We start from the raw sequence: 25,894 nt of genomic DNA, 5'->3' as shown, positions 1-25,894 counted from the left end.
GAATCTTACCGGGCTAAAACCTGACATGTAAAAGAATGTACCTTTTGGAGGCCCTGGGGTTTTTATCTGGGCTCTCTGCCTGCATGATTCCTTTTACCTGCATCCCACTGCTTTATACCATTGACGCCCACATCTCTACCTCCCGGCCCGTTCCCTCTGAACTTTGGAAATGTGCCGTCCACCAGCCAGAATGCGCCATGTCATAAGCACACCTGCCACCCCACTATCAATCATCTCACTTATTGGCACCGCTCTCTATCTGGTTGCTTAAAGCTAAAATCCTAGAAGTCTTCCTTCCTTTATTTTTGATCATTCATTTCCCCTCATCCTGTCCATTTGGTATCTTTATAATTTTTTTATGCTTTTATTGGTGCATTGTAATTAAATATCACAGGTGGCTCAAAGTCATACAAACTTCCATGTGCACAGGTCTTGGTGTGTTTCTCTTCAGCTCCCCACCCCATCATTTGGTACATAAAAGTGAGATTGGGAGCGATACTTTCATATATGTTGCAGAGTATAAGTTGAACTCTTTTATCTTTTCCTTTTGCCTCTCTCTCTCTCTCTCTCTCTCTCTCTCTCTCTCTCTCTCTCTCTCTCTCTTTCTCTCTCTCTCTTCATTTTTTGTTGTTCAGAATTGAACCCAGGGGTATTTATCTCTGAGCCACATCTCCAGCCCTATTTTATTTTTATTTGAAAACAGAGTCTCACTAAGTTACACAGTGCCTTGCTAAGTTGCTGAAACTGGCTTTGAGCCTGCAGCCCTCCTGTCTCTGCCTCCCAAGTACTGAGATCATCAGGGTGCTCCACCACATCTGGCCTGAACTGTTTCTTTCATCAGTCTTTCCTTTTCCCCTCCCCACCTCCCTTGCATGCCCTTCCCCATCCCCTTCCACTACCGTTCTGAGTGTCCACTCTCATTGGTTTAGGTCTGACTTCGCACTTTTTTGCTTATCCCAGTTGGGACCTCAGCCATTCCTCAAGGTAGCCTGGATGATGTTCCTAAGACAAATTGGTCTTCTCTTTTCAACAATGATTGAGCTCTTTAGAGACAGGCAGAATGCCTTGTTTACCACTCTGCTCCTGAGACCTAGCCAAGAATCTGGTAACAGCAAATTCTCAATGAACACGTGTGACAAGACCCAACTTTCACCTCACAATCTCCTTTCTACTCTTCTAGAAACTCAGGTTTTCCTCTATTCCAAGCCCTCATCCTAACTCAGGCTTCCTCTCTCTTCCTGACCATCTCCAGTATGCAAGAGAATGCTCTTTCCAAGAGAACAGATCTTTGCCTTAATTACAGTGCCTTGTCCCTAGCAGATTTATAATATACATTGATAAATAAATTAAGCCTCGCATGAATAAATACTTGAACTTGTGAGGTTGTCAGAGAACATTCCCCAGAGCGTACACACAGGCTTAGCGTATTTGTAGCTTTCATTTGAATTTCATATGGTAGGAAATAAACAACTGATTTTGTCTCAAAAAAAATTTTTTTTTGAGCCGGGCGTGGTGGCGCACGCTTGTAATCCCCGCGCTTGGGAGGCTGAGACAGGAGGATCGCTCTGGTTCAGAGCCAGCCTCGCTGGCTTAAGAGACCCTGTTTCCACATAAAGTTAAAAAATAAGTCTGGGAGTGTAGCCCGTGGGAGTGTAGCCCGGAGGTAGAAGGGCTTCCAGGAACCCCAGTACCACCAAAAAAAAAAAAAAAAAAAATTTTTTTTAAGTACTGGGGATGGAACTTGTGATCCTTCTGCCTCAGCCTCCTGAGTACAGGAATTAAAAATGTGCGCCACCACATCCAGCATGGTCAGAAATGTTGAAAAGCTTATCTGGTCCATTCCCCTGACCCCAGGTAACGTTTTTCAAAGCATAACAAGCCCTGTGAGATGCTGTACAAATCTAGTGAATTTGAGCAATGAATGATTCACCCTCTGCTGGAGATTGACAACACACATTAGTGAATTAAAGACGAAACAACTCAACAGAAAAAAACTGCTCTTCAACTTTTACCTTAGTTTTTAGTTTTAACCTAGTCTTTCCCAAACCAAAGGACCATAGGGCATTTCTTCCCAGGATTCTCTGCTAGCCCTGTGCCCTTCAAATGTCCCAGTTGCCATACTCTGGGGAACCGTTATCCTGAGAACACATACCCTTTTTGTGCCATTCAACTTTTGCAAGGTAAAAACAAAATTATTGTGCTGAATATTCTCCCTGATGCACGAGCTGATCATGTGCAGAGCCGTCTTCACGGTGACATTCTCTTTCCTAACCTGCCAGAGCAGAAGCAGGTTTTAATGTTCCCTTTGTCAGAACGAGCCTTTCCTGTAGTTAGAGGGGAGGGAAGAAAACTGAAATAATTATATGGTGACGGGAACTTTTCTTTTTCTCTCCCATTGAGCTCCAGCATCAGTCTTCTTGAACAAAGGTGCTATTGAAATTGTGAATCATTAAGTTGATTTTTTTCTAACTTCTGGGCACCAGCTGGGCTCGGCAGGGAAGGGTCTCTGGTATGGGGGAAGGCATTTTTACCTAGAGATCTCTGACTGTGTCCTTCAAGAACTTCACAGGGCTATTCCATGTGAGATTTGCTCCCTCCACACACATACAAAGAGAGGTAGCCTCCATTCTGCAGGACGGTGATGATTTGCAGATTAACAAAACCCATTGGCAGCCTCCTTCGAGTGAGTAAAGCTGTAAATAAATTCACGTCCCATTTTTGCTGTCTAGATTAAGACATTGCGAGGACATTCATCATGTGCTGCGTATACAGGCCATGTGCTCTGACTGCCCTACTAAATCTTCACAGATACCTGGGGGATGGTTATCACAACCCTATGGGATTTGAGGAAAGTAAGGTTAAAGGACTTGGTCACATGGGGTGTTATTACGAGAGATGGAAATGTGAGTCCAGGGCATATCCCACTGCACAGCTCCCTGCTCCCATGATTAGACTGGGTGACGTCACTGGTAAAGAGTTTGAAGGTTGAACTTCTGCTAAGGGTGGAGGGTGAGCTGTTAGGAAACGAAGGGCCGCCAGCATTTTGTGTCTGTGTGCTCGTAGCTATCACCCAGCTGCAGCAGCCGCAGAGAAGCTTTTCTACACTATCTTAGACCTCATGCAAATTCCCTTGTAGCGACCCTGGCTTTGTGAGGAATTACATTTCCTGCTGCAGTGATTAGATAGACCTGCACGTGGAGGTCCTATCAGCCAGAATGTAGCCCTGTGTTTTGCTGGTGAGTTTGTTAATAAGCTCCTCATGCCTGCCATCTCCCTCTTGGCAGTGGAATGATAATTCAGGCGGTTGTTTTCCATTTCCTTCCATTTACTTTATTCCCTTGAAGATATCTATTTCCCTATAGATGAGACAGTTGGCAATGTCATCGCTTATGAGTGGCAGAAGGCCACACAGGTTAGCCCTTCACACACACACCCTTCCTGGAACCTAGAAACGGGACATCTGCCTATCTACCACGTGAGAGAGAGAGAGAGAGAGAGAGAGAGAGAGAGAGAGAGAGACTGAGAGCATAACCATGTTCTCCATCTGTATTTCCCTAGAATGAGGCAAAGAACCTGAAACATAACAGTGTGTAAAATTTAAAGAAATGGATCTTGGAATGGAATCTGAGAGATACTGATAACTCCTGAATGCTTACCATGAGCCCCAAAGACACCCTACGAGCCCTGATATCCATGTTTAAGTGCAAGCGTGACTTCAGCAGGGGGATATCTTTAAGTATCAAAGAAATAGCAAGGCCAGAGCAGAACTTTTGACTTAACCTTTGAAAACTGCCTTTCTGGGAATTTTCCCATCCAGGTTAAGTAGTTCATAGGACTTCATATTGGAAGACTGCACAGTCCTTCAGTCTTCCTTTGCTGTATACATCCACATCTAAACAAGTGTCGTGTCCTTTTGAGTTTCCATTCCAAACACATCCAGAATTTGGTTTCCTTACTCATTTCTGTGCTAGACCAACCCATCGTCCTTCCTCAGTTGAGCCGCTGCAGAGATCTTCCTTGCTGATCCCTCTTCTACTTTTCTTGTCCTACAATCTAGTCCTCACCAAGTGTTCAGAGTGATCTTTTAAAAGGGCAAATGAGCCGGGTGTGGTGGTGCACGCTTGTAATCCCAGCATTCGGGAGGCTGAGACCAAAGGATCGTGGTTCGTGGACAGCCTCAGCAACTTAGTGAGGCCCTCTGCAACTCAGTGAGACCCAGTTTCAAAACACAGAATAAAAAATAGGGCTGGGGGTGTAGCTTGGAGGTCGAATGCCCCTGGGTTCCATCCCCAGACCTGCAAAAAAAAAAAAAAAAAAAAAAAAAAAGGAAATGAGACCAAGGTTCTCTCTGTTCAAGCCCCTCTGCTGGCCTCTCTGTTCACTGGTAAAATGAGCCTCCCACTCTTTTGCTCAATGTGCCACCTCTCGTCACATGATCCGCATTTCAGTTTTGCTAATGTTCTTGACATTCTTCAGTCTTATCAAGTCCATTCCGGCCTCAGGGCTTTTGCACTGGCTGTTCTCTTTATTTGGAGCATCCTGTCCTTTCCTTCTGTTAATGCCTGGCTGCTTCTTGCCATCTGAATCTCAACCTAGCAGTGACTTCATTAGAAGGCCATTTACAGCCACCCAGGCTCAGGTAGCTACATGTCTACTCTCTAGCAAATCATCTTACTTTAGTCTCCCTTTGATTAGCATTTGCGATTTGAAATGTTTCTCATTTCTTTTTGTCTATTCCTCCACAGCTTCTCCACCTTTCGATCTGTCGGAATACAAGCATCAGGAAAGCAGGGATCTTCCTGTCCGTTTTCTGACGATGCCCCTGGCACAGTGCCTCAGTGCCTGAGATGTAGCATGGACCCCATGAATGTTCATACAATGGGTCTCAGAGATAAATAGTTGGCAGTTTTTTTGTTTTTTTGTTTTTTTTTCAGAAGAGCAGATGATCAAGGACTAGAAGAATGCTCTCCAAGTCAATTCTTGAACAGCCAGAGTAGAAATATGTTATCACTCCAGTTTTTTAGATGAGGCAACTAAACTTCAGAAGGTTAAGAAAGTTAAAAGCCATTAGACCTATAAAGTGAGAGAAAGAAAAAGATCAAGGATAAGTCATATATTTGTTGCAAGAAGTCATGGAACAATTTTCTGAGATGTTAAGCCCTAGAGAAAACAGGTTCACAGGGGGAATTTAAAAGTTTTCTTTTGGCCATTGATTGTGTGATGGTCCAGGACACCTGCTTTACCCCAGCGAGAACACCTTTGCTCTTTTGAACTTTAAACAGTATGCTGCCTTCCCCAACAGTATGTTGAATTTTCACAGCCTCTCTCTTCTCTCTCTCGCTCTCTCCTTCTCTCTGCAACTTGGGTGCTCCATCTCAGTAATTTTCCATACAACTTAGTGTCGTACGGGTCATGTATTTCTGCAGTCAGCAGATAAGAAGGATAATATTCCAACTGGGAAGCGTAAGCGATACCCCTTAAAAGGAGGCCAAGGAGTCTGTTTGCTTTGTACTCTGACGGCTGATAAATGGAGCCTTTGAAGGTCCGCAGGAAGACGTGAATTTCATGGTCAGAATGGGAAAGAGGAACTGCACAGGAAGAGCCTGGTCCAGGCTGCCTTCCCCGATGTCCAGACTCAGGGCTCTGACAATAGCATTAGCCCCTAATGTGGACTGAGCTTTACAGCCTCAAAAGCATTTCTCATAGCTCACTGATATGTGAACCTCACAACAACATGCAAGATGGGATGTTTTGTTCCTGATAAGGTAAAGCAAAAACAGGGGATCGAGAGGATTGCTTAACTGTCCAAGGTCACGGAGTTACAGATGAGATGGTGCAGACATTCAAGGCCAATTGTCCAGCCAGTGGCCCCGGCCCCACATGCCGTCTTGCTGATGATGATTAGTCCTTTCTCTACTTCTACTTGTCTCTGCATTCTGCTCACCTCCGCTCTGGAGTTTGCTTTTTTCCCAATGGTCTTCAAAGCTGAGTTGAGAATTCAGTTTATTGTCCTCTGTTGAAGAGCTAGTTCTCAGTCAGCCTCAGGAAAGGTTACTGAGAAAGAAAATCATTGAGGGTGGTCAGGGGAGGAGTGAGCTTGTCAGAGGCACCATCCATAGTTCTGTTCCTGGTGCTCCAAATTGGTGGTTCTCTAATTTTAATTGGTATAGGAGTGATGTGAATGAAGTTCATATGCTAAAACCCAGTCCTGGGCCCCACCTACTAGAGTTGTTGATCTAATAGGTCAAGGGCCTGAGACCTGAGGATTTGTATTCCCACAGTATGCTGGCAGTGCTCCTGTTAAGAGCACGGTGAGCAAACCTGCCTGGAAACCCTGAAATGTTCTTGGTGCAGGTAGGGAGGGGAGGCATCTTCAGGTGGTGGTGATTAAAGAGCCTGTTGATATGCACTCTCTGGGAAGTTATTGGCAGCCAATCAGAACCCGCAAAGTATGCTTTGGCCAATAGTTCCTCTTCTGGGAACTTTAACTTAAAGATATAATGACAGATGTGAGCAAAAACGTAAGCACCAGGTGGCTGCATTGTAGGTTCTCACTAAATCTTTCTAGGGTAAGCTATTGAACAAAAGGATGCTCATTGCTAAGGTGTTTAGAATGGGGAGCAAATGGAAGCAGCTCAACTGTCCAAATGTCAAAAGAGATTGATTGACTATATGAACATACAGTCTTTCAACTGGGTACCGGACAGCATAGATATTCTAGAAAGGATGTTTGCAATATAGAGAAATTTTGACATCCATATGACTGTATGTTGTTATGAATTTTCAAAAACATCAATAATGATAAGATCTCAGCTAAATCTTGTTTGGATGATTGTTTCTTTTTTAATATTTCCTTCTATGATAAGCAGATATTTGTCTCATTAAAAAAAAAAAACACTTATCCATTAGAGCAGAAAGGAGACCAAGAAGAGGAAGGGGATTTGAGAGAGAAAGGAGGGAGGGAGAAAAAGGTGATAATATGGTATGAAGATGATCAAAGCATGTTATATGAATGTATAAATAATCCACAATAAAACCAATTATTCTATAAAATTAATATTCAATAAGAAAAACTGAAAGAAAAGTAACCTGTGAAAAATAAGCCTAAAAGGGTAACTCTTCAACTGAGAGCAAAAGTCCCTTGGGACTTCGTTTTCTGTACACCAATTGGGGGAAAGCAATATATTTTAGGTATGTGTGGAGGGAGGAATTTGCCTTGCCTTTGAAGAGACTGTTGCAATTCCAGTTAATGGAAACCAGCCGGGTTTCAGCCTGAGCTTTCTGGTTGGGTTACTCTATCTTGGAGCCCACCTTTACTTCTGCGTGCCGTCTCTTCCTGCCGCGCTGATGTGCAAGGCTGGTTTAGGGGAAGCAAGCATTTTCACGTTGTAAACATTAACTGGTTTGGCATCCCTTCGAAGTCAACTTTGCCAAATTGTGTACGTGTTCCTTGAAAGTTTTTTAAATAGTTGGTCATCATTAACCAGCCATTATTGTTTAACATCACAAAGGAAGTTAGGTGATTTTAAATACGAGCAAGAACATTGATATTTTCCCCAATTCCCCTTCCTCCTCTTGTCTCTTTTCTACTTTCATTATTTTTTTTAATTTTTTACTTATTAATGAGACAAGTAATATCTTTTTTTTTTTTTTTTTTGGTGGTACTGGGGTTCCTGGAAGCCCTTCTACCTCCGGGCTACACTCCCAGACCTATTTTTTTAATATATATTTTTCTTTGGAAACAGGGTCTCTTAAGTTAGTAAGGCTGGCTTCGAACCTATGCAATCCTCCTGTCTCTGCCTCCCAAGCGTGGGGATTACAAGCGTGTGCCACCACGCCCAGCTAATATCTTTTTATTATGACAAAAAATACAGAAAACACCAATTATCCAAATAAGAATTAACTAAAATCTTATCATGATTAATAATTTTGAAAATATAAAATAAAATGCAATTACATGAATGGGGATGTTATTACCAATAATCTCTACTCATTATAGACATGCAATTATCAGAATGCACCTTTATTTATTTGGGGCTGTTAACACGATGTTGCGTCTGGCTGATTGAATTTCAGGTTGGTGTTGCTTTTCATTTTGCAAATATTTTCATGGGGTAAATATTGTTTTCCTAATTACTAAAAATTTAGCAAATTATGAAATAGGTAAGAAAGATATATTACTGGGGGTAAAGGGCAATGGGGTTAGTGAAACATGGAGAATCTGAAAGTAAACATGTAGAGCCTGTCAGTAGTATGTGTGATTGTTGATAAACTGACTTAGGGATTCACCTCAGTTTTCAAATTTGTGTATTGTGTGGATTTTGAAGTCAAACATTCAAATCAGTGTTGTGGCTTTGCAATTTATTAGCTGTATGGCATGGAGAAAAAAATCCTCAATCTTTTGGTGCTATGGTGACCTTATTTTCGAAAAGAAAGTCTAGAACCTTACATTAAGTAGACCCCTGGTCATGAAATGTTTATGGAGATGATACCCATAGTTAACAAATTCACAACAAACTGAGCCGTCATACAGAGTTCATCTTATTTCCCATCTAAGCCAGGGAAGTGAAAAATGCCTTGATACGTACTATTTGCACTGTGAGAATAGTGACAACCAACTGGAAAGTGGTAAAAAAAAAATGCTTCAGCCATACTAACAGCACACAATCACTAGCATACTTTTTATAAAGATGTCACCAAAACTGGGTGGGGTGGCACACACATATAATACTAGCACTTGGGAGGCTGAGACAGGAGGATTGCAGGTTTGATGACAGCTTCAGGAATGTAGTGAGATACTCAGCAACTTAGTGAAACCTTGTTTCAAATAATAATGATCATGATAACGATAATAATAATAATAATAATAATAATAATAATAATAATGAAAAGGGCTGTAGTTCAAAGGTAGATTGCATGCTTGTAATCCCAGCATTTGGGAGGCTGAGTCAGGAGGATTGCGGTTCCCAAAAAGCCTCAGTTACTTAGTGAGGCCCTTTGCAACTCAGTGAGATCCTGTTTCAAAATAAAAAAAATAAAAATTAGGGCTGGGGGTGTCTCTCAAAGGCAGAAGGCCCCTGGGTTCCACACCCAGTACTGCAAAAAAAAAAAAAAAAATTAAAAAAGGTAGATTGCTCCTAGACTCAATTCTTAGTAACACACACACACACACACACACACACACACACACACACACACCACCAAGGTTTAAAAAAATAAAAACTTCCAAGTTTTAGTTGCAGTTTTAATGAGAAGACTTTCAATTCTCTTTCGAGTCTGAACTACTTAATTCCAAAATCCTAGGAAATTTTATTTGGAGCCATCCATTTTCCAAGTATTCTTGAGACTCAATGATGAGAGGACAACAAAACGTTATTGAAGGCACAACATGTAAGCAGTGATTTTTTTTAAAATTAGGAGCACTGAAGACCTAACGACCTCATTCATTTATTCAATCAACAATTCCATAAATGTTTAGGGACATATTGTGTTAGCCAGCTTTCTGTCACTATGACAAAATGCTCGAGACAATCAACTAGATGGAAGAAAGGTTTATTTGGTTCCTGGTGACAGAGGTTTCCGTCCATGGTCACTTGGTCCCATTGCTCTGGGCCCGTGGCAAGGCAGAGCATCATGGCAGAGAGCGTGTGACAGAGCAAAGCTGCTCAGCTCACCTGGACTGGGAGGGAGAGAGAGTGGGAAGGGAGTGCTCAGGTGGGTCCCACTGTCTCCTTCAAGAGCGATTCCCCAACTACCTACTTCCTTGTACTCAGCCCACCACCTCTCAGTAGTTCCATCAGCTGAGGACCCAGCCTTCAGCACTTGAGCTGTTGGGACACATTTAAGATCCAAACCACAACACCTATGTATTTGGAACTGAATGACTAGCTGGGAATGCAGTATTGGACAACAACCAGCAGTCAGTCTCGGTCCTTATGAATATTATCATTTGATTCAGGAAACAGAGTTGAAACAAGGGCTCACATACATGAACGCAGAGTTTCAACACCATAAAAGGGATTGGTAAGGGAACATTACAGGGTCCTTACAGAGGCCATGACCAGGAACTTTAGTCTTTTTGAATGATATTCATGGTGGAAGATGGGTAGAAGTTGGCCTAAAGAATAGGGTGGATAGAGAGAAGATTAGTGGAATAGAGGAATATTGGAATGAAAATTCTGAAGTCAGCAATAACTTGGTCTATAAGAGGATTTGAAGAGAGGTGTAGATAGAATACGTTGGCTTGGGGGAACTTCACAAGGTGAAGCTGAGGGTATCAGCTGGGCCAGGCATGGGGGCTTTGGTGGCTATGGTAAAATGTCTGGGTTATATCTAAAATGAAAAAGGGGACCCTAAAAGATGTTGAGTGGCCAAGTGGCCAGGTCTAAGTTATGTTTTCAGAGACTCTCTACTGTTGTGTGGAAATTATATGGATGGAAGGTAGAGGCCAAGTATAGGACCAGGAAAGACCGGTAGGTGGCATCTGCAGTGGTCCAGGAAAAAAAGATGTTGACATCTTGATTTAGAATCTGGTTCAGGGAGAGTTGAAAAGTGGATAAAGTAAAAGAGGGAGGGAGGGAGGGAGGGAAGGAAGGAAGGAAGGAAGGAAGGAAGGAAGGAAGGAAAGAAGGAAGGAAAGAAGGAAGGAAAAAAGGAAAGAAGGCAGGCCAGCAGGTCATAACAGAATTGACATAAGAAGATTTGGATCCAGACAAGATTTAAGTGTTTTGGAAGTCAACTTGATAGGCATTGGTGAGAAGTTACACATGAAGATTTGGAACCAGGAGGGGTCAGGGATGTCTCTCAGCTTTTAGCTTAAGAAATGTGATGGACACAGTCCTATCACTGAAATGGGCAGGGCACAGGGAAGTTTCGGGGGCTCGATAAAGCTTTCAATTTGGAATCGCTGATTTTGAGATAAGTGTGACATATCCAAGTGAGGATGTCTAACAGACATTTGTATCTATGAGCCTCGAAATTGCACATGTCTTGTTCTTTTGATGATTCTGAAAAACAAATGCACTTTACTGCTATAGTGTTTTGGGTTAATGTGTATCTAATATCTGTGAGGAAATCCCTGTGTAATTTTTTATTTAAAGCTGATAGACAGTGAAATGTTCTCTAATTTCAGCTGAGAAAACTGAGATCCAGAGAATTTAAAGCTTGAGATAATGCACAGATTTTGGAAGTGACTAAAATACGCGAACAACCAGCAGAGCAAGGATTCAGGTTTAGGTCTTGCTCTTGTCTAGATTCAAATCTTCTTATGCCAATTCTGTTATGATCACCAGCCTTCCTTCCTTCCCTCCCTCCCTCTTCCCCTTTTCTCTCTTTCTTTCTCTTATCTATCCATTCAGCATCTGGTTATCATGTCTATGGTCACTTCTTTATTACCTGCCATCTGTCTTTATTTATGCAGTCTATTTATCTGTATTTTATATATCCATCCATTTGTCAGTCCATCATTTATACAACCATCCATCCTCCAAGAAATAAACATGTCCTCAAGAACAGAAAGGCACTTGAAAGATCACCAATCCATTCACTTTATAGATAAGGAAATTGAATCCCAGTGGAGAGAAATCTCTTGCCCAGAAGCATTTAACAGCTGGTTAAAACTGCACTCCCCCACCTCAAGTTTCCTTAACCAACACCTTTTGGCTTTTCTGCCCTCTTCAGGGAACAGCTTTGCTTGGAGCTGGAGAAGAACACTGCCAGACCCCTGCATCTATTTCCAGTATCTGTCCCCCCTGGTGTTTAAATGCGTGGAACTCCCCTTTGAAGTCCAGCAGAGAGAAAACACCAGCAGGGGCCTTGGAATGGAGTCCAAGGAATCTGCTGTCAGTCTGTTAATGAGCAGTTTGTTTCTATGCAAGAGAGAGAATGTTCTGACAGGGGACAAGATAATGATCAAAGGAAAATGGAGAATGAGGGCCACACAAAATCTCCTGTGACTGACTTAGAGGTGGAGGAGGAGGAGGAGGAGGCTGCCTCCTGGCTGCAGGTTTAGAGACCTGCCAGAAAATAAATCTTAAGGACCTGCCTCACATCACAACCTAGGAAGAGGAGGGATGAGGTTCTGGCAGACAGGCACCAGAAGACCAATCTTTTCTACCAGGCTTGCCCTCTCCTGACTCATCTCTGTCTCAGATTTACCCTGAACCTCCATTACATGGAATGAAGAAAAAAGGGTGAGAGAAAGAAGAGGTATTTCATGCATTCAACTCAAGAGTTAGACTAGCACTAATAATTTCATATATTGGTACTAATAAGTTCATAGTAATGTCTCGGATTGCCTGCTATAGCACACGATAATCCAGTCTACTCTGTGTACTAGATATGAAGGGGATCTACAATGAAAAAGACAAGTGTCTCCTTTCTGTGGCTCAGGTTCCTTGTTTAGTCTTAGCATCCCACCATTCTCCTCTGTGTACCACCAGTGCCTGTCCAGTTGCAGTAGGCTCCTTCTCAGTCTGTGCTCTTGTGTTGGCTGAGCAAGCCCTCCTGGACCTGGCCTTTAATCCAAGCATATCTGTGTTCTTCAAGTCTGGTCTCAAGGAATGGCTCCTCTGGACCTCCTGCGTTGGCCGCTTCTCTTACGCTTCCTTTGGAACCTGCCATGCTTTGGTCTGTACCATTATGAAAGTATAGTGTCTGAGTTGCATCTGTTACCATCTTATTCCCAGACATGTGGCACCTGGAACATAGCAGGCCTTGAAGAAGTGATGATTGAGTGGAAGAGTGAGCAAGGGAGAGGCTTGTGTTCTCAGCATCATCAGCATGATGTGCCAGCATCATGTACCACAGGGTACATATTGTGCTTTGGATGCTCAGGTGAGCGGGAGCAACTCTTCTCTTGAATAGGGATAATAAACATATTTCATGGACAGTATTTTTGGTGTGGAGGAAGATGGGGAGGAACTACAATCTGCAGGTAGGGAATGCAGAGGCAAACAGGCATGATTAGTGCTAAAATACTCTAGGAGTCCTGCATTGTCCGTGTGGAGAAAGGTCTAAAGGAAGTGGAAAAGGGGAAAGGAAGAGAAACAAATCCACAATGAATTAGTGGATTAGTGAATTAATTAATTCACAAAAATTTATATTAATTTTTTGTGGCACTGGGGATTGAACCCAGGGGCATTCTACCTCTGAGCTGAACTCCAGTCTTACCTTATTATTTTGAAACAGTGTCTTGCTAAGTTATCATGTGCTGGCTTTGAATTTGTGACCCTCTTGCCTTAACCTCCCAAGTTCTGGGATTATAGGATGTGCTACCATACCCTGGTAGTATAATTTTAAAATATTTTATTTTACAAAATTTGGTGTTCCAAATTAAAGGGAATATTATAATGAGATCCCAGATCTCCATTGTCCAGCTTCATAATTATCAAGTCTTGGCCAATATTCTTTTATCTAGAACCTATCTGTTCCCCACCGCCACACTGAAGCAAATTCCACAGGTTATAATATATAATCCATAAATACATTAACTCATAGCCATGTAGGTTTCATCTTTTAAAACCTAACCATAACATGATTATCATACCGTAACATTTGATACCATCAAATACCATGTTCGATCTTTTGTTTTTTGTGTTTGTTTGTTTTTACATTTTGTTCAAATTAGAATCCAAATAAGTTCCATACCTGAAAACTAGTTGATATTTGTGCCTTTAACTATGTGGTGTCTGTTTCTGTTCTGGAACAGTTTTAATTTATTTGCTGTTTCTATTACTGTCACTGAACACACTGGGGATTTTATCCTAAAATTTTCCATGGCTTGGATTTTTCAGACTATCTGCTCATGAAATCCTTTAGCATATTCTTTTTCTTAAATTCAGGTTCTAGTCTTCTGGCAAGAATACTTGATAGAAACTATTAACTAATTAGTGCCTTGATCTCTCAATTCAGAGGTGTTGCAAAATAGTGATATTCTCATCCCATGTGGAAACTGAAAACGACTGGATCCATGGCCCCCAAATACCTCTTGATCTCTATCATTTTGGTGTCCCAGATGCAGGGTTGGGGGAGGGAAGATAAGAAATGTGCGTACACCCATTCACAGCTGGGGACTAGTATGGGCATCTGTCCTTGGAAGATGCGGACTTAAAAACAGATGCCCAGACACAGACAACACACTTTACTTCTTCATACTTCCCTCAGGGCTTGTCTCTACTGTTCAACTTTCAGGAGAAGAATTCAAGTACCACTGGGTGGGGAACAGGGAGAAAGCTCTAGGGGAGACTTAGCACAAAGGGAAAAACAGGCCCGCTGCTCCCTCCACACGTCTCTTTATGCCTCAGCTTTACTCTCCTATTCAATGTAGTCCTGCTGCAGTTCGAATGTGTCTCTTCTGAAATTCAAGTGTTGAAACTTAATGGCCAGTGTGACCATATTAGGAAGTAAAGTTTTTTAAGAGGTAGTTGGATCAGAAAGCCTCCTCCTTTTGTGGTTGGGATCAAATCCTTTATAAAAGAGGGTCCAGGCAGCATTCAGCTGGCTTGCCCTTCTACCCCTCTGCATGAGTGGATGAAGCATCTCCTGTCTGTTGAATATATCTGTAAGCAGAACACAGCCCTCACCAGAAAATCAAACCTGCCCTGCCAGCACACTGGTCTTGGACTTCCCAGCCTCCAGAACTGTGGGGAAATAAATTGCTATTCTTTATTAGTTACCTAGTAATAGGCACTTTTGCTATAGGGGACCAAGTTACTAAGACAATCCTTTTCCAGCTCTAATACCCATGGCATAGAATCAAGACATTTGTAAATATGCACTTACAAAGATCTTAAAAAGAAGAGGAAGGGAAACAGAAAGGAAGGAAAGAAGAAAGTAAGGAAGACAAATAGAAAATAAATTTTGGAAAATGGCAAGATTTTATATATAGGGCACAAAACCAAAGGCAGAGTTCAGTTAAATGTACTTCATAAAAAAATAAGTCCCAGGTTGATGGTGGTCATAATAGCAGGTATTTTTATGTTGTTATTAAATTTATGTTAAGGCTATAACTTATGGAGCTTATGCCTCAATAAGATTTGATATCTACATAGTTAAGACAACAAAAGTCCTTCCACTTTGGGACTCATTACAATGATACTTCAGGGGCCAATTGTTTATCACTTTCCACCTGGGTTACGAAATGACTTCCTTACTGGTGTCAACAATTTTATTTTGTCCCCATCTAAGAAAATGTTCTAAAACATGTCTGACACATTTTCCCTGTTGAAACCTTTCAAGAGCTCTCTGTTACTCTAAGGCTAAATTCCAGACTTTCAGCTTCAATTACAGATCTTCTTCTCCTGCCCTGTGCCATGTTTGAATTCTGTCAAGGTTCCTGAGTGCAAGCAACAGAATTCATGAGGCCTGGGTCAGGTAGAACTCGATAACTGAAGGAGCCAGAGAGCAGCTGCTGAGAGCTGGCTACCATGAGCTTGCTCTTGGCACTCAACTATCTCTGGTGCAGATTGAGGGCATCCAGTGTAGGCATTAATGACTCTCTGCCTATGGGATTTCTCTTAGGACTCTCATGGGCTGGGTGGAAATTCCTGGGAGCTGATGCCTGAGAGTAGACTTCAGCCAATGCTGGGTAAAAACTGGAGATAAGATGAAACAACTCTAACGAATGTTCAAAAAGGATTGAGCTTTAGGTTTTCCCAACAGTAACCTACTTAATTGTGCTCCTTCTATTCAGTCTTCTTCTTTCTATGGCTCACTTCTTCACTTCTAGACTGTGGCATCTTCCCAAATTCTTATCTCAAGGTCAACTTCTGTGTAATTCAGCCTAAGGAGACAGAGATTAGCTTTCAGAATTACCAAGAAGGCGAGGGAATCAGGTTTTGGATATATTTGAAAGCAAGGGGAAGGGACATGGTGAAAAGCAGATAAAATTCCCCCATCAACTATCAAGTGAAGACACCCAGGTACTGTTGCTACACAAAACTCCACCCTGTCCATATTCCACTGGATACCTGAGGCTATCCTCTGCGTATCCATTCCTGAAGTTCTGGAAAATTCTTCTCACTGCCATCACTGCTTCTATTAGAACAGAGTATTCCCATATGTTCCATTTCTGAGTCATTTGCTCCAAGTTAAAAATTCTTTGGTGGAGTCATCTTACTGAATGAGCATAGATTATATACCGTGGCTCAGTTACCAGGAATATGGGAGAAATAGGGATCTATTAATATTTGGCATCTGTAATGAAAAGGGGTTGGTTTATGATCAGAATTTAAAATCATAAAGCATAGAAGTTAGTTCAAAAAGGAGCCTAACAGAGGACTGATTCTGCCAATCGATGTTCTAGCCACTCCACGTGATGTGGACTTCCTTTAATCTGACCTACTCTGTCATGATGTTCTGAATCAGCACCCACTTCTTTTTCTGGTGTGTGTGTGTGTGTGTGTGTGTGTGTGTGTGTGTGTGTGTGTGTAGTTATTTTGTGGTCTTGGTGATCCAGCCCTGAACCTTGAGCATGCTAAGCAAATGCTCTGCCACTGAGCTATACACCCAACCCTTCCCTCTGCTTTGAATGCTATTTTTGTTCTGAAAAACGACTTTACCTTCAACATCCAGTTCCCATGCTGCCTCTATACTGCCTTGTCTGGTTCCATAGGAGGTATCGGGTCTGCATGTTTTATGCTTACCTGCATCTATGGTCCATCCCGGCCATGGTGTTCATTATGCAGTATTACAGTGGGAGGCATATCTTTCCTACTGTCCACACAGCTTCTTGCAGATGAATATAATGACCTTGTTATTTTTTTAGTGTCTGCCATAATATAAACCACATAGTGAGCGTTTAGGAATCTTCACTTAATAAGAAGCAGGTGGCCTGTTTAAAAATAGAATTCCACCATTTCAAATTATGATGATCAATGTGTAGCAAATCTTCAAGAAATCTGTCGGTTCAGAGAGAGCGAAAACTTACTTGTTTAAACATCTGATTGTGCTGGGGATCTAATGATTTGAAAAGATCACCTGTAAACATAAATGAATGGATCTCACCTCAATTACACAGACTTTGTTTTAAGGACAATTCCTCCACGTAATCAGCCAACAAACATGTATAATTGCAGGCCTCGTGCTGGGTATCAGAGATGAGGGCTGGAGAAGGCACTTTTCTCAGGATGTGGCTGGAGATGGGTAGGCTATAGTAGGGTGAGTGTGTCCCTCACTACGTAGAATAAACAAGAGCTATGGGGAACTGAGAAGGGAGAACTAACCCATGCTGAGGGAATTTAAAAAGTCTTCAATTTTCATAGCAGAGATATTAGCAGAAAAAGATTTACCTGGAGGAAAGGGATGGGCTTGAGCAAGGACCAGAGACTTGAATATTCTATAGGTTGCTGAGGCATGCTTGCTGCCATGAGTGGTGGAGCCTGCAAGATGGGGTCTGGGTGGCCAGAATTTAGGTTGGGGGAAAGGAGTGGGACTTCATGTTATCCTTAAAGACTATCCTGAGGAGTTGAGATTTATCCTTTGTAGGAAATGGGGAACCACTGATGGTTTCAGGCAGGGGATATGTAGGCAGAAAAACAATTGCCTTTCTATCCTTCATGGCTTTTGACTAGAATTCCCTTGTAACAAACGGCAGATTAACAAGAGGAAAACAAACAAAAGTTTGTTTGTATCTATGGGAGAAGATGCAGAGGAAAGAATAAATATCTAGAGTAGATCTCAAAGAACATATTTAAATTTCAGACTCAGACATTTTCTAAAACAAAGAAGAGTCTGGGAAAAGGCCTTGTTGAGACAAAATGGGCAGGAAAAGCATCACAAACATGGTCAGGTTTGTCAGGCAGATTGAAGACCAGGTTTTTTCCATTATTTGAGAGTCTCCAGTGATTTAGTTTCCTCTTCTGGGTGCTGAGTGATCCAGATTCTTACCAAAAAGATTTTCTTTGTAGATGTAAATTTCTCTTACAAAAGAGAACTTTTTATAACGACTCTTGTGTCTCCAGTATTTCAATATAACTAATTCAAAATAATCTTTTTGTCAAAAAGACATATTCTGGGGTGGCATATTCTGGTTTTATAGTTACATTTTGAGACCATATGTCTTGAGAGCCATCAGGGATGAGATGATCACTCCACCTCCCTGAAAGATTGGGATTCTGGGAGATTATGGCTGCATTCCTACTGGTCACATGGCCTTCTTTAAGTAAGCTAGGAGCCTGTCTGTGTATTTCTTTTATCTGTGATTTGAAACTTATAAGATTCTTGAATAATTAAATGGGTTAACCCAGCCAAGGATTTAACACAATGCCTGACAATGCTTCCTATTTACCTGCTACTATAACTATTTCTGCTATCATTATTAGCTTATTTTTTGAACAATGGCTCTCACAACAATGAGGGCATGGACTTGTCATTAGTTGGACATAGGAAGGTAAAACCTGGTAAGGATACTAATACTAATACATAGACATGAGTAGGCCTTTTCTAATGTTGTAGCAGTAGAATTAACAAGAAAGGGCTGAAAGTAAGCATGCTGGCAGGCAGAGGAGCTGAGAGCCACTAAGAGGTTTCTAGGTGCTTCTACTAGTGTACTGAATGCTCTGTGTGCTAGCCTTTGAGATACTCCAACTTCTCATCTTGTGCAGTGCCTGATAATTTTCTGTATTTTCTAGAACTGCTGCCTTGATATATACCTCAAAGAAACCACTGTGTTTTTGCTCAAGAGTCTCCTCTGCTTGGGGACATCTCTTCGCTACCTGCCATTGATTAGGTCATCTCAGAGCATCTCATCTTTATCCTTTCAAACACTTGTCATGCACTATTGGGATTTTTTGTTTATGTGCCTGCAGATATTGTAAGGTCCCTGTTATGGGAGCTCTCACTCTCTTGATCTCTTTCTTCTTCTTGGGTACTGTGAGTTGAATATCTTTTCTTCACTGTGATGTTTCTGCCTTAGAGTCAGTTGACTATAGACTGAATCTCTGAAACCATGACTCCAAATAAACTTTTCCTTCTCTAAATTGCTCTTGTCAGGTATTTTAATAACAGTGACAGAAAAACAAATATACTCCCTTAGGCCCCCTTATTTAAATCGTATCCTTAGCAGCTGGCGTGATAGTACATGGTTGGTACTCTGTGAATGTTTATTGACCTGCACCTAACTTTTTTAGGTCAATAGCTGTTTAGTTAATTCCTAAACCAGTGATTCTTAGCTTAATGAGCTTCTAGTAGACCCTTCTAGAGAACAAGAAGATTAGAAGACAGGCTGGTAGCTGAGGGACATCATCTATGCATCAGGATCTTGATAAAATTCCTGTGTGGCTCTGAGACACACACTGGATTCTTCCAGACCTGTTCCTTGTCCTGGACAGTGTAAAAAAAAGATCTATTACTCTGCCCCTTTCTCACGAGACTGAAGAACATGAGTCATGTGGTAACCAGTGAAAAATACTGTCATTCTGTGCAAGACAATGTTCCAAGTGCAGTTATGCATGGCGGGAGAATGAAGCAAAGTATTCCTGGGCAATGACCAGACTGTCAGGCTTCCTCTTGAAACACCTTGCTCTTCTGCATCCTGCCCCTCCTGGCTTCCAACACAGCTTCTTATCCTCTTGTCCCTTCACCCCCCAATATTCTGTTTCAGGTTTTAGGTATGGCTTTGGTGGTCTTCCTCCTGCAGGTGAAGCCTGATCTTATGGAGATCACTTGTAGACATCTCTTTGGAAACTTTATGAGAGCAGCCTAGGGTTTAGAAAAGACAGTCATAGGCTCAGGCAGGAGCATGGCTTGGCTTGGGGCAGGGAACAAAAGTATCAGGGGAGCTGAGAGGAGCAGGTCTCAAATGTTACACGTTGGGAGATGGGGAGATGTGGGAGATGCCTCTTCCTTACTAGCCTCATGACTTCAGGGCTAGCTCCTCATCTACAGAAAATAGTGTCCTTCTCTGTGCCATGGGAGTAAAACAACTTCCTCTCCAAGTTGCTAGGGTCATATAATTAGGCAATGACACTAAAGAAAACAGAACTCAATGGATGTCTCCTACCTATAGCCTTTGATCAGGTTCGTTTCTCTGGGAGCCAATACAGAACTCAATGGGCAAGAGATTTTATTGAGGGAAACACTGGTATAGATTAAGGAGAAATGGAACAGATAGGTGGAGAGAAGTTCAGACCATGGTGTGGAGCTGGCCCTTATAGAGGCAGCAAGGAAAGGAGAAGGAGAGAGTATTTAAGAGAATACAACAGCCCTGCTGGAGGCTCAACCACACAGGTGGGAGAGTCTAGAGCAGAGGTAGCCTGCTGGAGGGTCTTGCTTCAGTGGAACACTTGTATCCTCTCTGTGCTCAGGCCTGAGCTGGAGCATCCTGGGAGAGCAAAGCCTTAGGGTGAGAACTGTGGTAGAGGCTGGTGTGCAGCAGAGAGGCTGTTGGCTTCCTACACTGAGCCAGTGGGTTCTTCACAAGGAGACATTCAAGCCAAGTGCAGTCAACATCATCCTATCTGTCATGTACCCCTTTCTGTTCTTTCCTCTTACTTGGTCCATGTCAAGGAGATAGATTTCTCCTCCTCCTCCTCCTCCTCCTCCTCCTCCTCTTCCTCCTCCTCCTCCTCCTCCTCCTCCTCCTCTTCCTCCTTCTTCTTCTTCTTCTTCTTCTTCTTCTTCTTCTTCTTCTTCTTCTTCTTCTTCTTCTTCTTCTTCTTCTTCTTTTTATTTTTTGTGTGTACTAGGGATGGAACCCAGGGGCATTCTACCTCTGCGCTACACCCCCAGCCCTATTTTTTCATTCTTTATTTTGAAACAGAGTCTCACTGAGTTGCAAAAGACCTCATTAAATAGCTGAGGCTGTGAATTGCAATCCTCCTGTCTCAGCCTTCCAAATGCTATGATTACAAGTGTGAGCCATCACACCCAGCTCTTCTTATTCTAATAGCCTGCTAGAGCAGCCATAACAAAATACCACAGATGAGGAGGCTGGTGCCATAGAAATTGATAGTTCTAGAGCTTGGGAGTCCAAGGCCAGGATGTTATCAGGTTTGGTCTCCTCTTGGCTTGCAGATGATCACTTAGTACTGTGTCTTCATGTGATCTTTCGTCTGTGCACACACTGTAGTTACCTATTTGATTAGGATAACAGTCCTCTTAGAACAGGGCCCCACCCTTATGGCCTTATTCAACCCTCATTATCTCTTCAAAGTCCCTGTCTCCAAATATGGTCACATCAGGGGTTAAAGCTTTAACACATTGGGAAGGAACATAACTGAGTCCATGACTCTCCCAGATAGCTCATTTAACTAAGTGTTTATTCCTACTTCTCTCTGTTTCTCTCTCATTTTTCATATTAAGAGGTTGTCATGTTCCACCCAGTATGCTAGGGTTTCAGACACTAAAGACACAATTTCCACTCTCAAAGAAATCCTAGGCCATTGGGAAGGAGAAATTGGGTAGAGTACTATATGGTGACCAGTGCAGCAGAAAAGCTAAGCCTGGGTTCCTGGAGGGCACAGAAGAGAGATCTCAGATCCATTCTCAGCTAGCTGAGGTGGTAAAAGAAGGCTTTCTGGAGGAGGTGGCATCCAAGTGAGCTTTAAAGGATGAGTAGAATTTAGTAACTGAAAAGATGGGAAATGAGGATATGCAGATGCCAGGAGATTTGAGACATTATAGCCTTTCAGGCAGCTGATGTTAGTCCAGTTTGCCTGGGGGCCCAAGACAAGGATTGAAGGGCGTGCTAAAAACTAGGAATAGGAAGGGTGGAGATGTTGGTACTGCTGCTGGAATGTGGGTCACAGAAATCTCATGTCCTCTTAAGAATCTGGCTCAGTAGAAGAGAAATCAGTTGAGTAGTGGAGGGAGGTTGGGGAATGAACAATCCAGGGGAAGAAACAGACCCAATAATCTTTCATGCATGTATGAATGTATCACTACGAATCTCAACATTATGTAATCAATAAAAAGTAAAAAAAGAATTTGAGTCTTCACTGAAGGCTGTGACAGCCATTCTCCCTGCCTTCTTGTTGTTGGATATATTAACTAATCAACCCCCAACCTTTGGGGTGCCTGGGCTTACTCTGAGCTCACAGTGCTTTTTCTCATGGTTTTGCAAAGCCACAGATGCAAAGGACACTCTCATGGGAAAGGCACCTTTTCTACACTCTACTGTGTCTTCTTTTTCCCACCTGCACATACTAAGCAAAGCGTGCAGCTCACAGAGACTCAGCTGTCCCTGCGCTGTGAGCCGTGAGTATCACCATCCCCTATTTTTAGTGTAACTGCTGAGCATGCCATGACGATGCCCTCCTCTTAGGAGCTGCATGTGAAATGGCCTAGAAACAGCATATTGAGACCCAAAAGATGCAATTTAAATTCCCTGTGGCTGTGGAGATGCCACCAACACGGTGATTACATATGCCAACCAAATGCAATGCAGTAGGGTGCCTGTAATTGGGAATCCCAGGCCACAGGCTTCAGATGCTGGAGATGAAGACCTGGCTAACGGGGTGTGTGCTGCTGCGCTCTGCTAGTATGTAGCAGGGACTCACCTCTATTTCAGGGGTACTCATTTCAGAGATGCCTGGAGCTACAGGGCAATGAGAACAGAGGAGCTGCTACTGGTGCTGGGAAGATGAGGCACAGAGAGACGTTATTGGCAGATCAGGGCAACATAAGTAGTTAGTGACAGGATCAGAACTAGAACTTGGGGAACCTAAAGGCAAGGCCAAACTCCACACAGGTATTCATGAAATGTATTTTAAATGCCTAGAAAGTACTAGGCTCCAAACAAGTAATGAACATACACGGAGAATAAGATACGAAGGCTCTTCCTCCTGGCTATATCCTAGAAGCATTGAAACAAATATTCGCTGAAGCCTGGCCCTGGCTCAGCGAATAGGTTGTCGGAGGGGCCCAACTGTGGGTGTTTTCTGAAGCTCCCAGGATCTGAACTGGTGATCTAAAGCTGCACGGTTCAGTGTGTACTGCTGAGCATGGACAATATGGCTAGTTACAGTGCAGTTATGAAACACCTCAGGAACAACTTTCTTTATTGATTTTATATTGAAATGTCCATACTTGGGCTCTATTGGCTAAGTAAGATGTGTCATTAAAGTCCATTTCACCTGTTTCTTTTTACTTTTTAAAAATGTGGCCAATAGGCCAGGCGTGGTGGCGTACACTTGTAATCCCCGCACTGGGGAGGTGGAGACAGGAGGATCTCATAGGTTCGAAGCCAGCCACACTGGCTTAAGAGACCCTGTTTCTAAATAAAAAATATAAAAATAGGTCTGGGAGTGTAGCCCAGAGGTAGAAGGGTTTCCAGGAACCCCAGTAACACACACACACACACACACACACACACACACACACACACGTGCCCAATAGAAGATTAAAAATATGAATGTCTCACATTTTAATTGCACTGGACAATATAGTCTTAAGGGAGATAAAGAGACATATAAGTATTCATTCAGTGACTGTACAATCTCTGTCCTGGATAAGTTAACTCCCTGTGCCTCTATTTCTCCATCTGTAACATGGGGAGAGTGGCACTGTTTACATTCTCATTGAGATGACATTAGGTAGTATTATTATCCTCTCCTTTCTAAATATTTATGTTTTCTGTTGAGATTTGGTTCCATGATCATCTGTCATTGAATTCAAACCTATTTCAATAATTTACGGGATAAAATTTTTTTCCAAGTTCAAGCAACCATAAGCCTCAGTTTAATTCCATTTCAATCTTCTATCAAACCCTGCTGGCTACTTTCTTGTTACGCTCTAGGGAAAATAGATGTCAGATGAAAATAAGATGAGTTGCTATCCTTGGTAGAGATAATATCTTGAGTCCAGAAAAGACAATGTTTTTGAGACTTTAGTTTGGCACTGACTGTATGAACACAGGCAAGTCATGGGCCTCTCTGCGTCCCCATCCCTTATCTGTAAAATGGGAGTGATTACCTGATTTCACAGAGTTGTTGCAAAGGTTAGCTAAGAAGTGAAAAATGATGACTGATGACTGTACAGATACTAAAAGGTCTTAGCTATTGTGGGATAATGTGAGGAGGTATCACCGAGGATTCTGAGAAGGGAGTTGGGTTAGGCATATTAGATTTATGGGATGTTTACCAACTATTAAATTTCTAAAATGTTATTATTACAGCATAATGATACCCATTGTGAAAAATTAGGGAGGACAAATATGAAAATTAGAAAATTAGTTTTAATTTTACCACTTAAAATGAATGCTTATTGAGATTTTAGGAAAACCTTGAATAAAAATATACCCGATAGAAAAAGGAAAAGGGAGAGCTAGAGAGTGAAAACAGAAAATTAGAGATGTGGTACAAAGAATGGAAAATTAAAAGACAGAAAAAAGTAGAAGAAAGGGAGACAGGAGAAGGGAAAGGATGCTTGAGTGGCAAAGAAACAGAGTGAGTACAGGGAAGACAGAGACAGCCATTACCACTTAATGATTAATACTGGATTAAATGAAATATTCATGAATGGAAATTGGAGCTATAGACAAATCCAAATGCCACTTCCCTGGCTCCCTCCGTTTCCTGCTCCAAAGTGAATTCCTTGGCAATACATGCCATCTGTTGTTATTAGGTTGGGCAATCGATGGCCATTAGCAGGAGGGGCCACTTGTCTTCTCTTGGCATTTGGCCTCATTGCAAATATTTCTATTGGTCTGTTCGGATTGCTCCTAAGATCTAGAGATAGTCTTAGGTACTTTCAGGACAGCTCTTGGCACCTTGGAGATGACCCAAATGTTTTTTTTTCCCCCCTCTGCCTTTGAGCCCTTTTCTATGGTCAGTTTCAAAGGGATTCAGAACTAGGATCTTTCTCTCCTCTAGGACACATCTGTAAATGTCCACTCTGAAGACAGTAGCTGGACAGTAATAGAAATTCGCTAATTACAGGGTACTGCCTTGCCATTTGCCATCTAAGCACCACCAACAAAGTCGTCCTGCTAGGGAAGCCATGCCACCCGCTCCACAGCCCTCCACTTCTCATCGCTGTGCACATACTGAATCCCACCCTGCATGTAGCATCACCCATGAAGAACTTTGAGGGGCCATGTGGGTCCTTTCCCAGGGCTGCCTAGAGGATGAGGGGCATGCCTTTCTCTCATGCCCCTCTCTCCCTGGACTCTATAACAAAGGATGAAGCCCATGTCACCGCCCCTGGATCTGCTGTCTTAGGAGAGATGTCAAAGCCAGTGACTGGGAGCTGGAGTCTTTACTGCTCCCGCATGGAAGCTCACACTTGGGGTCATTTGCCAGAGTACTGCTACTCACCACCCAAGCCCTCGCCGGAGGAGCGTTTTGTTTTCCTGCTGGAGGAGTTATGTACAGAATCAGTTGTTCCCTATGTTTGCATGGTTTCTAAACTAACACATTTCCTTAGCTACATAAAAGCCAGTAGGTCAATCTTTTTACTCTAGAAATAACTTGAGCTGTCAATTTTCCATTATAATGATGTCGACAAATGATCTCCTTACCTTCTGGCTTCCTCATTTAGTTTTCAGATGTCAGTGTTGCCTTGATTTAAAATGGAGATGACAGTATTTACTTCCATGGGGCTTTTGGAGGATCAAGAGAGGTCTTTCTGAACTGCTAGACCTATTCCCATTTTAAATACTGTTGTGAGAATGTGTGGACAGTCTTACTTCATTCTGAAAGCCCTGGAAAGATTAGAAACATCTTTTGCTCTTGTAAGTTTCAGTGCCCATTCATAAAGGCTGGTACTCAGCTGAGGTTTTCTGAACACACAACTGACCTCAGGTACCTTGAGGTTTTGGCTTTACCTCACTGGACTGAATACTTAAAAAAAAAATAGACATCCTACTCCTCCTCTTAAACTATGACTCCAAATCCCATTCTAGTCTGTGGGGGTAGAACTCAGGATAGCTTGGCAGTTTCCAGGATGGTTTGGACCA

This window comes from Muscardinus avellanarius (genome assembly GCF_963383645.1).
Source record: "Muscardinus avellanarius genome assembly, chromosome: 4".
In the NCBI taxonomy this organism is placed as follows: Eukaryota; Metazoa; Chordata; class Mammalia; order Rodentia; family Gliridae; genus Muscardinus; species Muscardinus avellanarius.
Note: the sequence above shows the minus strand (reverse complement) of the source record.